The sequence below is a fragment of the Eurytemora carolleeae genome, unplaced genomic scaffold (genome assembly GCF_000591075.1).
Source record: "Eurytemora carolleeae unplaced genomic scaffold, Eaff_2.0 scaffold724, whole genome shotgun sequence".
Lineage (NCBI taxonomy): Eukaryota > Metazoa > Arthropoda > Copepoda > Calanoida > Temoridae > Eurytemora > Eurytemora carolleeae.
Window position 1 is genome coordinate 124,528 of NW_019397234.1, and position 16,927 is coordinate 141,454.

A 16,927-nucleotide genomic window follows, 5' to 3' on the forward strand; every position below is an offset into this window, starting at 1 on the left:
AGAACTAGGAGAACTAGGAGTACTAGGAGAACTAGGCGAACTAGGAGAACTAGGCGAACTAAAAGAACTAGGAAAACTAGGAGAACTATCAGAACTAGGAGATTTAGAAGAACTAGGAAAACTAGGAGAACTAGAAGAAATAGCAGAAATAGGAGAACTAGGAGAAATAGGAGAAATAGGAGAAATAGGAGAAATAGGAGAAATAGGAGAACTAGGAGAACTAGGAAAACTAGGAGAGTAGGAGAACTAGGAGAACTAGAAGAAATGGGAGAACTATAAGAACTAGGAGAACTAGGAGAACTAGGAGAAATAGGAGAACTAGAAGAACTAGGAGAAACAGGAGAAATAGGGGAATAGGAGAAATAGGAGAACTAGGAGAAATAGGAGAAATGGGAGAACTAGGAGAAATAGGAGAACTAAGAGAACTAGGAGAACTAGGAAAACTAGGAGAAGTAGGAGAACTAGGAGAACTAGAAGAAATGGGAGAACTAGAAGAACTAGGAGAAATAGGAGAAATAGGAGAACTAGAAGAACTAGGAGAAATAGGAGAAATAGGAGAACTAGGAGAACTAGGAGAAATAGGAAAACTAGGAGAACTAGGAGAAATAGGAAAACTAGGAGAACTAGAAGAACTAGGAGAACTAGGAGAACTAGGAGAACTAGGAGAACTAGGAGAGCTAAGAGGACTAGTAGCACTAGGAGAACTAAGAGAACTAGGAGAATTAGGAGAATTAGGAGAATAAAAGAAACCAGACGAATAAGGAGAACTAGGAGAATCATTTAAACAGATAAAACCACTGTTAAACTATGGTATGGACTTCACGTAGCAAGCAATTATACAAGGAAATTGCACAAAAGGAGACCATTTCGGCCAATAGTTAATATTTTCAAATTTCTAAAATATTTTTGTTAGATTTCTGTTGGTGGCCTTTTAGCAAAAAAGGTCAATTCTGATCCATATTTCTCTCAATACTCATACAATACAACACCATATACTAATCAAATGGTTCCTGCAGGGTAAAACATATTCTCAAAGCACAACATACTCAAAACTGTTAATTCGTTTCTTGCAAAAAACCTGGATTGCAATTAAAAATTATGGGTGACAAAAAATTTGAAAATATGTTTTCCCCTGGTCAAACGAGCAGCAGTATTGTTGCCTATGTCCATTCAGTATATTGTGTTATATATAGTATGTATATGTAGGGAAGTATGGGGCAGGGGAGGATATTTACCGAATATTGATATTCTCCGAAATATTCTATATTTCCCAAATTATTCAACTATTGTTGAGTTTGTTTCTCTGCAAATAGTTCTTCATATTCGTTATTATTTATTAATATTTCTCAATAAAGATTTTATCATAATTCTTTTTTACATCTATTCAATCTAAAATTTTAAATTACAAATATAACTCCACTAGACCATATTAGTCCAAACTACAAATATAACTCCACTAGACAATATTAGTCCAAACTACAAATATAACTCCGCTAGACAATATTAGTCCAAACTACAAATATAACTACACAAGAAAACATTAGTCTAAACTACAAATATAACTCCACTAGACAATATTAGTCCAAACTACAAATATAACTCCACTAGACAATATTAGTCCAAATTACAAATATAACTCTACTAGACAATATTAGTCCAAACTACAATTATAACTCCACCAGACAATATTAGTCCAAACTACAAATATAACTCTACTCGACAATATAAGTCCAAACTACAAATATAACTCCACCAGACAATATTAGTCCAAACTACAAATATTACTCCACTAGACAATATTAGTCCAAAGTAGAAATATAACTCTTCTTTAGACAAGATTAGTCCAAATTACAAATATAACCCCATTAAACAAGATTAGTCCCAAAAGCAAATATAAATCTACTTGACAACATCTATTCAAATCTTTTTATCTTTGACAATATCTATCCAAATCTATCTATCCTTGACAATATTTATTCAAATCTATCTATCCTTGACAATATTTATCCAAATCTATCTCTCCTTGACAATATCTATCCAAATCTATCTCTCCTTGACAATATCTATCCAAATCTATCTCTCCTTGACAATATCTATCTAAATGCTAGTTTTCCTGTGACAAGTTCCCAATTACTGTATGGCCTGACGACCTGAAATTTGGTTTAAAATGAGAGGATATGGTTCTCATCATAGTAGATACATTGGCAGATACTCATATACACCTATAGACATACATACATGCATACATGTATTCCTACAGACATACAAACGTATATATCTTAATATACACAAAGTGTTCCAAAAAGCGATCTTTACGGTATAATAGCCCTTGGAAATCAAATTAAAGGGAGTGTTCGCGAAAAATGAAAGGGGGTATAGGCTTAATGCGATAAAAAAGCGCTTTTGATCGCTACTAATCTTACTTCTATCTGTTGCGTCTATAAGGAGAAAATTGTTAAAGACGTCTCATACCGAATAACTTAGCGGCCATACAAATTGAGAAAATTGCAACGTACTACTTAGACCGTAAAAAATCAAATTAATTTCAAACAAATCATTTAGATATTACAACCTATAGTCATCGATTATCTTTCGCCACATTTGTATATAGTTTATATTTTATAATATTTTAATTTTTTATAAAACGTTTTAATTTTTTATAAACGGATTTCGAAAATTGTGAGTGGTGTGCGGAATTCTTAGATAGTTGCGCAAGCGACGAGAGAAATAAACAAATTAATTAAAAAATATTATAAAATATAAACTATATACAAATGTGGCGAAAGATAATCGATGACTATAGGTTGTAATATCTGAATGATTTGTTTGAAATTTAAAAGATTTTTTACGGTCTAAGTCTATACCCCCTTTTATTTTTCGCGAACACTCCCTTTAATCACGTCAAACTAAAACAAATTATACGAAAGATTGAAATTTTAAATGGTTTAAACTACAACTCAACTTATTGAAGAGAAGAGAGAAGAGAAGCTATGGGGTCCCAAAGTCGTCTAGTAACTTGACAAATATTTGACCTTGGGAGAGGGAAATTACAACAGTTGATGTGAATATACAGAGCGTCCCATATCATATTAGATTATCTCCAATCTTTAACACCAAAATAAACCCTTAATACTCGAAAAACTAATAATTTTCCGCAAGAAAATTCTCATATAAGCCTTATGTTATTTTTCAAAATGATTCATTCTAATGAAATTTTCTAATTAGTCCCAAAAATCGTAATTTAGACCCGTTGACGGTCTAATATGATGCGGGACACCCTGTATAAAAAAGAGATATACTGGATATAAGAGCTAGATCTAAAAAATGCATCATAAACAATTAGGGACAGTTCGAGAAAAGATGTTAAAAAAGTAATAAGAAGGACCAGTAAAATTCATATACATATATTTATTAATATTTTTAATCCTTTTTGTACATTTGATATCTGTCATTTAATAAAATATGTAAGTTTGCAAAATAAGTTATATCGACATTCACTTTTCATATGAACACAACATCAATTTTCAACCAAGTCAAAATGGCAAACTAGCTACACTTCTTCTCCCCCTTACACTTCTTCTCCTCTTCACACTTCTTCTTCCCCTTACACTTCTTCTCCTCTTTACACTTCTTCTCTTCTTTACACTTCTTTTCCTCTTTACACTTCTTCTCCTCTTTACACTTCTTCTCCCCCTTACACTTCTTCTCCTCTTCATACTTCTTCTCCCCCTTACACTTCTTCTCCTCTTCACACTTCTTCTCCCCCTTACACTTCTTCTCCTCTTTAAACTTCTTCTCCTCTTTACACTTCTTCTCCTCTTTACACTTCTTCTCCTCTTTACACTTCTTCTCCCCCTTACACTTCTTCTCCTCTTTACACTTCTTCTCCTCTTTACACTTCTTTTCCTCTTTACACTTCTTCTCCTCTTTACACTTCTTCTCCTCTTTACACTTCTTCTCCTCTTTACACTTCTTCTCCCCCTTACACTTCTTCTCCTCTTCACACTTCTTCTCCCCAGGGGGGGGGGGTGATACATGAGAAGGGTTGGGCATTGTGCAAGTAGAGGATGGAAGATACCGTTCCCTTTATATTTGTGATTAAGAAGAAATAATCTAAAATTCGGTGATGGTGATGGACCAAACCTCCACATTTCTTGAAAATATATTTCTGTCTGGGTTGTCCCTCGTCAGTTCTTGAGATTGTTTCTGTCACAAAGAAGAACTAAGTTTATGGGAAGAAAAGTGAGAAGAAAGGTAGAGAATCAATGATTATCAGTCAATTAGGATTAAAGAGTACTGTTGTAAATTAGGCATCCCCTCATTGCATGGAGGGTCACTTGAAATTACGCATGCAGTCCCTTTAAGAAGGAGGTAAATTGAAATTTTAGAGAGCGAAAGATTGCCTAAATGGATTGTTCTCAACAAGTTATGAGACAATCATTTGTTTTTAATCTTCATGACAGAAACAATCTCAAGAACTGACGAGGGTCAACCCAGACAGAAATATATTTTCAATAAAATGTGGAACTAACATTACCTTATTTACTCTGGAGAGATTTTGTTCATCACCATCATCGAATTTTGAGTCAATTTGCAACTACTTTACCTTAGTCTGGTGTTACTATTAAGAGAATCCTGTTGTGATAACACATTTTTGGATGTGTTAAAGGGACTGTAAGCGTAATTTCAAGTGATCCTCCATTCAAAGAGGGCAATGGAAGGTCACTTGAAATTACGCTTACAGTCCCTGAAAGGATAATTATATTGGATAATAATTATATAATTATAATTATATAATAAAGATAAAAATAAAAGTACCAAAATAAGATAAACCAGATACGTCCATATCTTCGTTTTCAAAACAAAAAGTTTCTTGGGAGGTGTAGGGGATGGGGGATTCGGGGAGTTTACTTTACGCCAATGCGCTGAGTTTCCCCTCAAAAAATGAAGTACACTTTTTTGTTTTCAAAACCTTGATAGTAATCATCAATTCACAATTCCATTTTATCTGTTCAATATCCCTTTTCATTTAGCGTGAACAGTCCCTTACTTATCATTATTATATAAAGGATATTATACACAATTAAATTCATGCAAGACCACAAGGGAATTGCGCTGATCTGTTAAAATTACGTAATATCTCACTAAATCTCATTTAATGACACCTCAGATAATGATTTATTTCTCATATAATTCAATCCCAGGAAAATTTAAACTCTGAACTTATTTGTTTATCATGGTTTGAAAAAATTCACATTTAAAAGGATTTTCGGTATTTGGACGCAGAAAACAGTTGTTGACTGAACAGATACAGATATCTACACCTATAGACAACTGTACATGGTTCCTGCATATATATATTATATAGAACAGATACAGATATCTACAGCTAGACAACTGTACATGGTTCCTGTATATATATATATTATATAGAACAGATACAGATATCTACACCTATAGACAACTGTACATGGTTCCTGTATATATATATATATTATATAGAACTGATACAGATATCTACACCTAGACAACTGTACATGGTTCCTGTATATATATATATATATTATAGAACAGATACAGATATCTACAGCTAGACAACTGTACATGGTTCCTGTATATATATATTATATAGAACAGATACAGATATCTACAGCTAGACAGCTGTACATGGTTCCTGTATATATATATATTATATAGAACTGATACAGATATCTACACCTAGACAACTGTACATGGTTCCTGTATATATATATATTATATAGAACTGATACAGATATCTACACCTAGACAACTGTACATGGTTCCTGTATATATATATATTATATAGAACTGATACAAATATCTACACCTAGACAACTGTACATGGTTCCTGTATATATATATATTATATAGAACTGATACAGATATCTACACCTAAACAGCTGTACATGGTTCCTGTATATATATATATTATATAGAACTGATGGATGATTGAAGTTAAGGAACTAACCTTGGAAACCTTGTAAACTAAGAAGCTGGGTCCAAACTTGGAACTGAGACAAACTAAGTTTTGATAATACACGCATACATTATATATATTCTATACGTTATTTTTAAATATCTTAATTCTATCCATTATTTACTGAATTTACAGAAATGAATAGCTTAGAAATCAGGTAGATATCTTTCTAATTGGATTTCTGTATTGTTCACATTATCACAAAGAATTCATGGAAATTGTCTTTTGTTTAATTGAGATAAATTTACATAAAATTGACAGTTTTTAGCAGAAAGTTCGTTACGATGTGTTTCAATTGTCTTCATTTTAATTCGAAAATAATATTTCATCAACTTTAAAGTTGCCATGGAAGACGACAAGAATTTAAATTCGGGACAGGTTTGAAAAAATCTATACAGATAATATCACGTCGTCCACTGATGTTATTAAGCTATTTTTTTCAGTTTAAAATGATGTGAAATCTTAGTATACAGAGCGTCCCATATCATATTAGATTATCTCCAATCTTTAACACCTAAATAAACCCTTAATACTCGAAAAACTTATCATTTTCCGGAAGAAAATTCTTATAAAAGACTTATGTTATTTTTCAAAATTATTCATTCTAATGAAATTTTCTAATTAGTCCCGAAAATCGTAATTTAAACCCGTTCTCGGTCTAATATGATGTGCGACACCCTGTAGTTACGTCTTGCCCCCCACCTATTGAAAAGTTCAGGGCGGTACATTTTCCCTTTTGTCCCCTTCTTGTTTACATTTTGACTAAATTATGTAAACAAAACCTTGATTACGTTTCCGTTTTAAAAATTGCAGATTTTCCAATGTTTGCTAATTTATAAACAAAGAATTCCTGCGATTATTTCACAAAACCGAAACTTAGATAATTGGTAACCCTGTAAATTACATTTTTAATTTGAAAACAAAATTTAAGTTCAAATGATATTTATTTTCTTTATCATGGCTTTCCACACTTTCGGAAGTTTTAATATACAGGGTGTCCCAAAAAACATGGGAATTCAGTGACGAATTCGATATCGTCTTTGTTATGAATTAGCATTGTAATGCCTAATTTCAAAAGCCATAATATTATTATGTCTGCTAGAGTTTATTTAATGAAAAGGGTAAAAGACTGCAAAGATGTGTGTATAATGTCTCCGCAAGATGAACAGTGAATACGGACAAGTTTACTCTGTTTGTATACTGTAATAAGTACAACCGGTTGCAGTCAAAACGTAAACAAACAAAATGTAAACAGCAGACGAAACTCTTACAGATTACAGCTTTCTCAGTAGGTAACACTATACTAAATCAAAGATTTATTTGAAAAGACGATATCGAATTCGTCACTGAATTCCCATGTTTTTTGGGACACCCTGTATATTAACATCAAACATATCTAAGAAAAAGAATAAACTTATACAAAGACGACCTAAACTTAACGTTATAAAGTGTTCAAGAAGATAACTTGGTAAGTGGTAAATTTACAGTGATATTCAGAAAACTCTGGAATATGAAGTCAACTTTAAGACTCAAGTTATGACTTTAAATAGTTAAATAAACATGAAGTACAGTAATTTTGCAGTATAATCAGACCCATTTCACTTAAGTGATTTATTAACTTACTAGTAAAGCTATTACAAACTTCAAATGCACTTCAGTATTGCTGTAATGTCGTCTTCCCATTTTCTGTTTTTCTGGTTATCACTGTATGTATTCTAAGAGACATACTTTTCGGAAGTATTGGGCGATTTCAGCTAGTGTTAGTATACGGGTGGCATACTTTTATCTTACTCCGACGGAAGACGCCACACATGAATTATGGTTTTTACTGTAAGTACCATAAAACTGTGGAATAGGAAGACGACATTTAACATATCTTGGGACCATTTAATGTCCGTTGAACCATCAAAAATCATAATTTCAGCCTAGCGGTAGTTTTCTTTTTTTCTCAGTTTTTGGGCCTCACTGTATTCCGAAAAACCTTGGATATATTCAAATACCGCCGTATCATTTTGTTGAAAGGAACCGCATCAGATAATCTTCATTGCAATAAATTATAGATTTTGCACAGACTGTCCACAGCCGGCCGCAGCCAACCCTAGATTCAGCTAAATTATTTGTGAAATATATTCGCAAAACATGAGATTTTGCTGATATTTTTTCTAGTAACATAGTTTTAATGTGAGGGCAACAGTTCAGTCCATGTTTTTTCCTAGTCTCTTAGTTTAGTTTAGTTTTTGAAAATTCTGTGCAGGTCCAAAATTCTACAATGAAAAAAGTCTGATTGTAAATGTTTTTGTTTGTATACATCGTAATGATTAAAAGTTGAATGTCTGGATGGTAAGAACGACACAAAAAGGAACAATATTTCTAAATTCTGTAGCGTAACGTCTTACATTAAACCTAAATATATATCTAACTGTTTCAGTATCTATATATATATCAACTATTCCTGTATTTCTCTATCTATTTTATGTAAATTTTCCTAAATCGCTCTATCTAACTATTTCTTAATCCATCTATCTCTCTAACTATTGCTATATCTCTCCATCTATCTAACATATTCATATATCTAACTAACATATTCATATATCTAACTAACATATTCATATATCTATCTAACATATTCATATATCTAACTAACATATTCATATATCTATCTAACATATTCATATATCTAACTAACTTAACTTCTTAATTTTAATTTATAAAACTATTCCTCAATATATCTTTCTCTCTAACCTAGATATTCCTGAACCTATCTATCTATCTAACTTTGTATCTATCTAACTAACTATTCTTGTATTTATCTATCTATCTTAAGTTTTATAAATTTTGGTTTTTGTGCGGGAACATGCTCAAAGATCACTCGCCAAATGAAGATATAACGCTGTCAGCAGTCATCCATACTGTCAACTTTACTCAATTCATCCATTCATTCATCATTCATCCTTCCTTCCCTCTATCCTTTCATGATTCATCCATACCGTCAACTTTACTCAATTCATCCATTCATTCATAATTCATCCTTACTTCCCTCTATCCTTTCATAATTCATCCATACTGTAAGCTTTACTCAATTCATCCATTCATTCATCATTCATCCTTACTTCCCTCTATCCTTTTAATGATTCATCCTTACTGTAAACTTTAATCAATTCATCCATTCATTTATCATTCATCCTTCCTTCCCTCTATCCTTTTAATGATTCATCCATACTGTCAACTTTACTTAATTCATCCATTCATTCATCATTCATCCTTCCTTCCCTCTATCCTTTCATGATTCATCCATACTGTCAACTTTACTGAATTCATCCATTCATTAATCATTCATCTTTCCTTCCATCTATCCTTTCATAATTCATCCATACTGTAAGCTTTACTCAATTCATCCATGCATTCATCATTCATCCTTACTTCCCTCTATCCTTTTAATGATTCATCCTTACTGTAAACTTTACTCAATTCATCCATTCATTTATCATTCGTCCTTCCTTCCCTCTATCCTTTTAATGATTCATCCTTACTGTAAACTTTACTCAATTCATTCATTCATTCATCATCCATCCTTCCTTCCCTCTATCCTTTCATGATTCATCCATACTGTCAACTTTACTAAATTCATCCATTCATTCATCATTCATCTTTCCTTCTCTCTATCCTTTGATAATTCATCCATACTGTAAACTTTACTCAATTCATCCATTCATTCATCATTCATCCTTCTTCCATCTATCCTTTCATGATTCATCCACACTGTCAACTTTACTCAATTCATCCATTCATTCATCATTCATCCTTCCTTCCATCTATCCTTTCATAATTCATCCATCAGTTTCTTGATAGATTGAACACTAAATTAAACAAAAGTTCAAGTAAAAAATGTTAAAGAGTCTGTGGTTCTATAAAAAACACTGTTTATCATGTTTTAAAAAAATGCATCTAAATTTTCTTGTGAATTTTAGATTTTAAATTCAAAGCAATTAACGTGTTTTTTAACTAATCTCACTAAAATTCATTCAATTGCATTGGTTTGATGGTTTGAACATTGGACAAAATTATCTTAAGAAATACATTATTTATATACCAAATTATTGTTTAGTTTTATGCTATGAATATACTTTAAAAATAAATTCAGCTTATGCAAATATATAAGCTTGTGAAACTTAATAGCAGGTTCAACAAAAACTAGTCATGAGACAAAATTCCAAATTTAGAAATAATATTTTTTTTTCTGTCAAAAAGTTTTTAATTTTTATCGCATATTTTCCATCACCCCTAAGAGGGTATTAAGTGAATGGCAAAAACAGGTTAATTCTGGTCAGTGTCCGGGTCTTCTACAGCGTAAACTGATATCTTTAACTCCTGAACCTGTCTTACAATCTGTCTTGCTGTCACATTTTTTCCAACCTTTCTCAGGTGTTCGTCTGTCACAGTGTGCGGTCAGTCGGGCGATTTAATGCAGTAATACGAGAACCTTACAATATACAAACTAGACACTTACAAACATGCAGACATACACACAACCAAACAGACATACACACATACCTACAGACATACACACAACCAAACAGACATACACACCATACACACAACCCTAAATACAGACATACACACAACCATACAGACATAAAGACATACTCACAACCGTGTGTTCAGACAAACACACCAGAAATAGACATAAACACACCCCTACACACAGAGGCATTTACACCCCTACATACAGACATACCCACAACCGTGCAAACAGACATACCCACAACCGTGCAAACAGACATACCAGACATAAACAGGTCACATTAATTTATAGTTAATTCTATTTGAGTTTAAAGTAATGTTTATATCGCAACTTATTTTCTAGAGCTGAGGAGCCATTGATAAGAAATCAAAAGTTTTGAAACTCGTATAAACAGCAAATCAAGTTTTATTTTTTTTAGTTGTAGGTGTAAAATAAAAACTGGAGAGTGATGAGATTGCAAGGTTGTACAGGTAATTTTGATTAAAATAAACATTTTTCACTTAGCAATAAAATGATCTTCAAAAAAGAAATTTTAAAAATACCACAAAAACAAATTCTGATAGGTTTAATCTAATATTGGATATTCAAACATAAATTAAACAAAGCATAAAGACCCTAAATTAGATTAAATTCAAAACAAACAGTCCAAAAAATATGATAAGAAAAAGTAAATACATATACGTACATAAAGATTTTTAGGAACTTCAAGAATAGGTAGACACTTGAAATAATAAATTTTATAAATGTTTTTTCGACACCATTTGTTTACATTTTAGGCTCTGGGTCATTTCTGAATTGACACTGAGGATGATGAATGAAAACATAAAGTTGTTTATAATGGGACTTCTCACACTATCCATCTATCCATCTATCTATCTATCCATCTATCAATTTAGTTATCTATCCATCTATCCATCTATCCATCTATCCTTCTATCCATCTATCTACCTATCCATCTACCATCTATCCATCCTTCCATCCCTCCATCTATCCATCTATCCAATCCATATATCTATCTATCTAGTTCTTAGCAAATATAAAGTTTAAAAGTAATTTCATTTCTGTTTTCCTCTCGTGTATCTGCAAACATCTATTTAGAAATAAATTCGAAGACGACAGTTATTATGTTTCGCCAACATTCGCTGTAGTTTAAGATCCAGACTGGCCCGTGGTCATAGAGGAGGAAGTAAGAAAAGAAGTTTCTACAATATCTTTCCATGAACATACAAAAGTGGTGAAACCACGAAACATATTGCCAAACTATTTCACGCAGATTTAACAGTTCGGTTTTTATCCCAGCAAGCAGTGACTTTCGATCTCAATATGACCAATTAAACATAGATTTTACCTTTTTTCTCTTTTATAATGCGTTTTAATAAGTTTTTGAAAATAATGCGTTTTAAATAAAAAGTATTGATAAAACGACAACTTTGAAAATGTTAAGATTGTTTAATCAGAGACCAAAACGTGATTAAATTTAAATTGAAGAAATCAAACAAATTTAACCCTGGCTAGTCCCAAGGTTATAATACAAGGAAAGTAAATTGCAGTTGCGTATACTCTACGTACATATCAAAACAAGTTCTCTCAGAGCGGAATTTGTAAACAAGAATAGATGCATTAGTGTTTGTTTAGTATCCGTGGAGGTTAAATGCATTTAATTTTGATAATTTTGATAATTCACATAATAGTTTCCTTTGACCACAATATTTCATTGATTTTTTAAGTGAAAAATAGATCCCATGCCAGGTTGTGACATCCGTCTTGTGTTCACATTAACGCCCAGAGACAAGTACATTAAAACCTTGGTTAGTTTAGGGTGATTTAAACATCCCTAAATTAATCCATACATATATATAATAATCAAAGAGCTTTGTAATATAAAGAGTAGGCATTGGGATTTTTACTCAAAGCCAGACCCCTTAATTTGGTTCAATAAAATTTTCAATAATTTAAAAAGATTTTAGGACTTTTAAGCATTTCCATCACCAAAAACTTGCATTTTTAAAGTAATTTACCGTTAGAAATGCGTAACTTTATAATCTGGATGACAACCAACAAACTTTGTTTTAAAATAAGTAGTATTTTTCATACAAATGAGTTGCGTAAATTAATCACAATTTTAGCTTTATTTTAGCAGGAGAGCATGCTACCCTATAACTGATGAAAACAAATTTAGAAGTTTATAACCGTGTCGTTATTTCTCCACCGTTTTTAGCGCCTTCCATTGATTAATTTATTTGATAACTAGAGTTTAAATGTTGATTGTTTGATTTTAAAACCAATACTGTGCAGCCAATGACGTCATAAAAAGTGTACAGAGCGCACGAATCTATGTAAGAAAGTCCCGGGAAAACAAGTTTCTGGAAAAAAAACCTGGAAATAAAAACTTTGGAAAAAAAGTCAGAATTTTATCAAGTCCTTGGAAAAAATGTCACTGGAAATAAAGTCCTGTGTTTTGGATTCCTGGGACTTTTTTCCCTAAAATAGTATGGGGGCTGCCAATAAAGTCTCAGGAAATAAGATCCCAGGAAAAAAAGTCCTGAAAAAATAAATCCGAGGAAAAGAAAAAACCTAGAATTGTGAATCATGCATTTTCACTTAGAGGACTTTTTTTGTATAAGTTGGTAGGACTTTATTTCCGGAGACTTTTTAATAAAAAGATTTTTTTCCACAGGACTTTTTAGTGTGAAATTTTAGGACTTTTTCCGGAAATTTTTTTTCCTGGGACTTTTTTGGCGGTTACGGAGCGGACACACTATTTGGATAAATTCCTAATACCCTAGCTTCTACTATTCTAACGTCTTTGTATATAATTATATTTAAATTCAGTACGAAAAAGCATTTACATTGCATTTGCATAGTTTTATGAAAAATGTTTAGATATTAATTATACTGCAGTAGACGGATTTAGTTTAATTTAATATGTTTTTCTTTTGCAACCTCATTTTATACGCTTTAGTCTAATGTGTAGTTTAAACTCTTGTTTTGAAGATAGAATCTTGAATTAGTTCCGATGAAATCACTTACAAACACTTACATATACCATGGGGGGGGGGAGGGGCAACGATTAAAAAATGTATATTTTGCAATACATTAGTACATATCTTTGTACATTCCTTAGTTTTCTTGGATGCTTCCAGACCCTCTTTTCAGCAATAGCTAGATTTTTTCAAACATTTTCAAGCAAAAAAATAATTTTGAATGATTTCCTCCTTAAAGATGTTTTCCTTCTTATGTAATAAACGTACTTTGTTAGGGAAATCAGACTTGGATATATATTAGAACAAATCTAGTCTAACCCCTCATAATCTATATTTAAATTTGGCTTGTTATGTCTGTTTGTTTGTTTGTTTGTATCCAATAAACGTCAAAACGGCTGAACCGATTGGGCCCAAATTTTTTGTGGGACATCACGTGACCACAGGGAAGGTTTATGAATGATAAAAATTAAAAAAAGATAGATAGATAGATAGATAGATAGATAGATAGATAGATAGATAGATAGATAGATAGATAGATAGATAGATAGATAGATAGATAATCTGATAAAGTAGTTTCTTACAGTAATCAAGTAGTGTGGTCAGGTGGTTATTTTGTCCAATTCTTCTGATGGATGTTGTTTAAATCTGATCTGATTATACATTCAACAGGAGAAATATTCTTCTGTTTGTCTGTTTAGAAGGTTGTAGCAGCTAACATTGAAAGTAAACAAGCATTTTCAAAAAATTTAATTATTTTGTTATTCTATAGAAATACATAAAAATAGAATACTTTAGAATGACTTAGAAAAATGTGTGATGTCTGTATGAACACTAAACTGTAAAGCCTGTTACTCTATTTACTACACTCATGCATAAGGTCGGATAGTATATTCAAATTCAATTCTCAAGTCAGCAAGTCACGATGTTTTAATGTAGACATTATTTAAGTTCGTCAGACCGTTCACGATACTTAGATAGTTAGACATAAAGATAGATAGATAAACAGATAGTTAGACATAAAGACAGATAGATAATCAGATAGTTAGACATAAAGATAGATAGATAGATAATCAGATAGTTAGACATTCGGATGGATAGATAATTAAATAGTTTGAAAAACAGATGGATAGATAATCAGATAGTTAGACATTCGGATGGATAGATAATTAGATAGTTTGAAAAACAGATGGATAGAAAATCAGATAGTTAGACATACGGATGGATAGATAATCAGATAGTTTGAAAAACAGTTGGATAGATAATCAGATCTTTAGACATACAGATGGATAGAATAATCGGATAGTTAGACATACAGATGAATAGATAAATAACCAGATAGTTAGACATACAGATGAATAGATAACCAGATAGTTAGACATACAGATGGATAGAATAATCGGATAGTTAGACATACAAATGGATAGATAATTAGATAATTAGAAATACGGATGGATAGATAAACAGATAGTAAGGCATACAAATAGATAGATAATCATATAATTAGAAATACGGATGGATAGATAAACAGATAGTTAAGACATAAATATAGATAATAAGATAGTTACACATAGAATAAATAGATAACATACATATTATATATATACAGTGCGTTAAACATTTAAAATGATTTTTGTGATCCTACAGGTTAGATTTAGATAAAAAGTGTTTTTTACAAAAAATGTGTCAACTAATTTTATACTTGTGTTTACAGTTTTTGTTTCGTTGAAATTGTTTTGGTTTAGGGTTCAGAAAGGAATTGATATTATTTTGAGTATTTTGTTAGATATATGAAATTCGATTATTGCTAAATAATTTTCTGAAAAAAAAAATATTACAAAGTAAGCAAAGTGTAATTTTACACACTTTTTGTTTTCTTTAATTTCATATTGGAAATCTCTAAAAGACCCTTTTTTCAATTTCAAACTTAAATTAATCATTTGCATGATTCAGTGAAACGCACAGTAGATAGATACATAGACAGATAGATAGTCGTAGATGATCTGATGCACGAGTTTTGAATTGGTCAGCACAGATCTCTATGTTCTAAACTATTATGGTGTGGTGTGTATTATGTTGCTGTTAAATCTTCATTGTTTTAATTCTTCTTCATCAATATATTAAGAACATTTTGTTCAAAGTATGAACAGAATGTTCACAGGAATCCATGCTTTTAAAGGGAGAGACCGGGTAGACTTGGTAGTTGATCTGAGAGTGCAGTTTGAGAATTTTTTAAGGATTTTTTAAGACCAATCGATCAGAGGTTTTTACGGTGTATAAATGTTTACTGTTCAGCAATGCAAGAGCGCAAATTCATTCGTTAAAATCCTCCTGGATTGTCCATTCTGGAGAGATGATTTTACGAATCGTTTTTTTTAATTATTCAATGTTACAAAAATTCTACAGTAAACTAATTAGTTTGATATTTCGAACTAAATATTATTTATTTTTAAACTTATTTTGATAATTTTTTAAAAGATTGTTCATTCTTATTCTTGTTGATAAATGAATAAATGATAGCAATTGTCATTTTGTCTTGTTTCTTTTTTTTCATTTTGTTAGTCATTCCTATTTTGAAATGCGTTGTAAAACATGTTCTTTGATTTTGCTATTTTTAGTGTGATTTTTTTTTGCGTCATTGTGTCTGATATGTATGAGATGTCCGGACTCTATGTCTACCAGACCTACTGATCTCACTGATGATCTGATGTCCGGACTCTATATCTACCAGACCTACTGATCTCACTGATCTGATGTCCGGACTCTATATCTACCAGACCTACTGATCTCTCTGATCTGATGTCCGGACTCTATATCTACCAGACCTACTGATCTCACTGATCTGATGTCCGGACTCTATATCTACCAGACCTACTGATCTCACTGATGATCTGATGTCCGGACTCTATATCTACCAGATCTACTGATCTCACTGATCTGATGAAAGAATAAAATCATGATCTCAGAATCCCGACACAAGAATAAATTAATATTTTTGACCAAAGGTCTCATTTTCTAGCAATCAAAACTTTTTGGTGTTAAATTTTACACATAAAAATTATTCAATTATTGACCTATTATTTTTGAAAGAAGGCCCAGTTTACGAACGTGAACAGGAAGTAGAAATGAATTTGAGATAATGCTTGGATTGCATGATATAAAGTATTTATAGATCGCTATGGGTCAATAATGTAGAAATTCATTGTTTGATAGGCAGACAGACAGATAGCGAGATGGATATATTGATACCGTAATTTATCCATAATTATCTGCATTATTAAAATAATTCTATATCAAATTTTTGCACTTTTTTAATCGTGTATTTAATATTTTGTATCTGCATGAGGATTTAGATTATACAGTTGTAAAATGTTAGGAATGACAGTTTATGTTCTACAAAAGGTAAACTAAAAATAACATTTATAG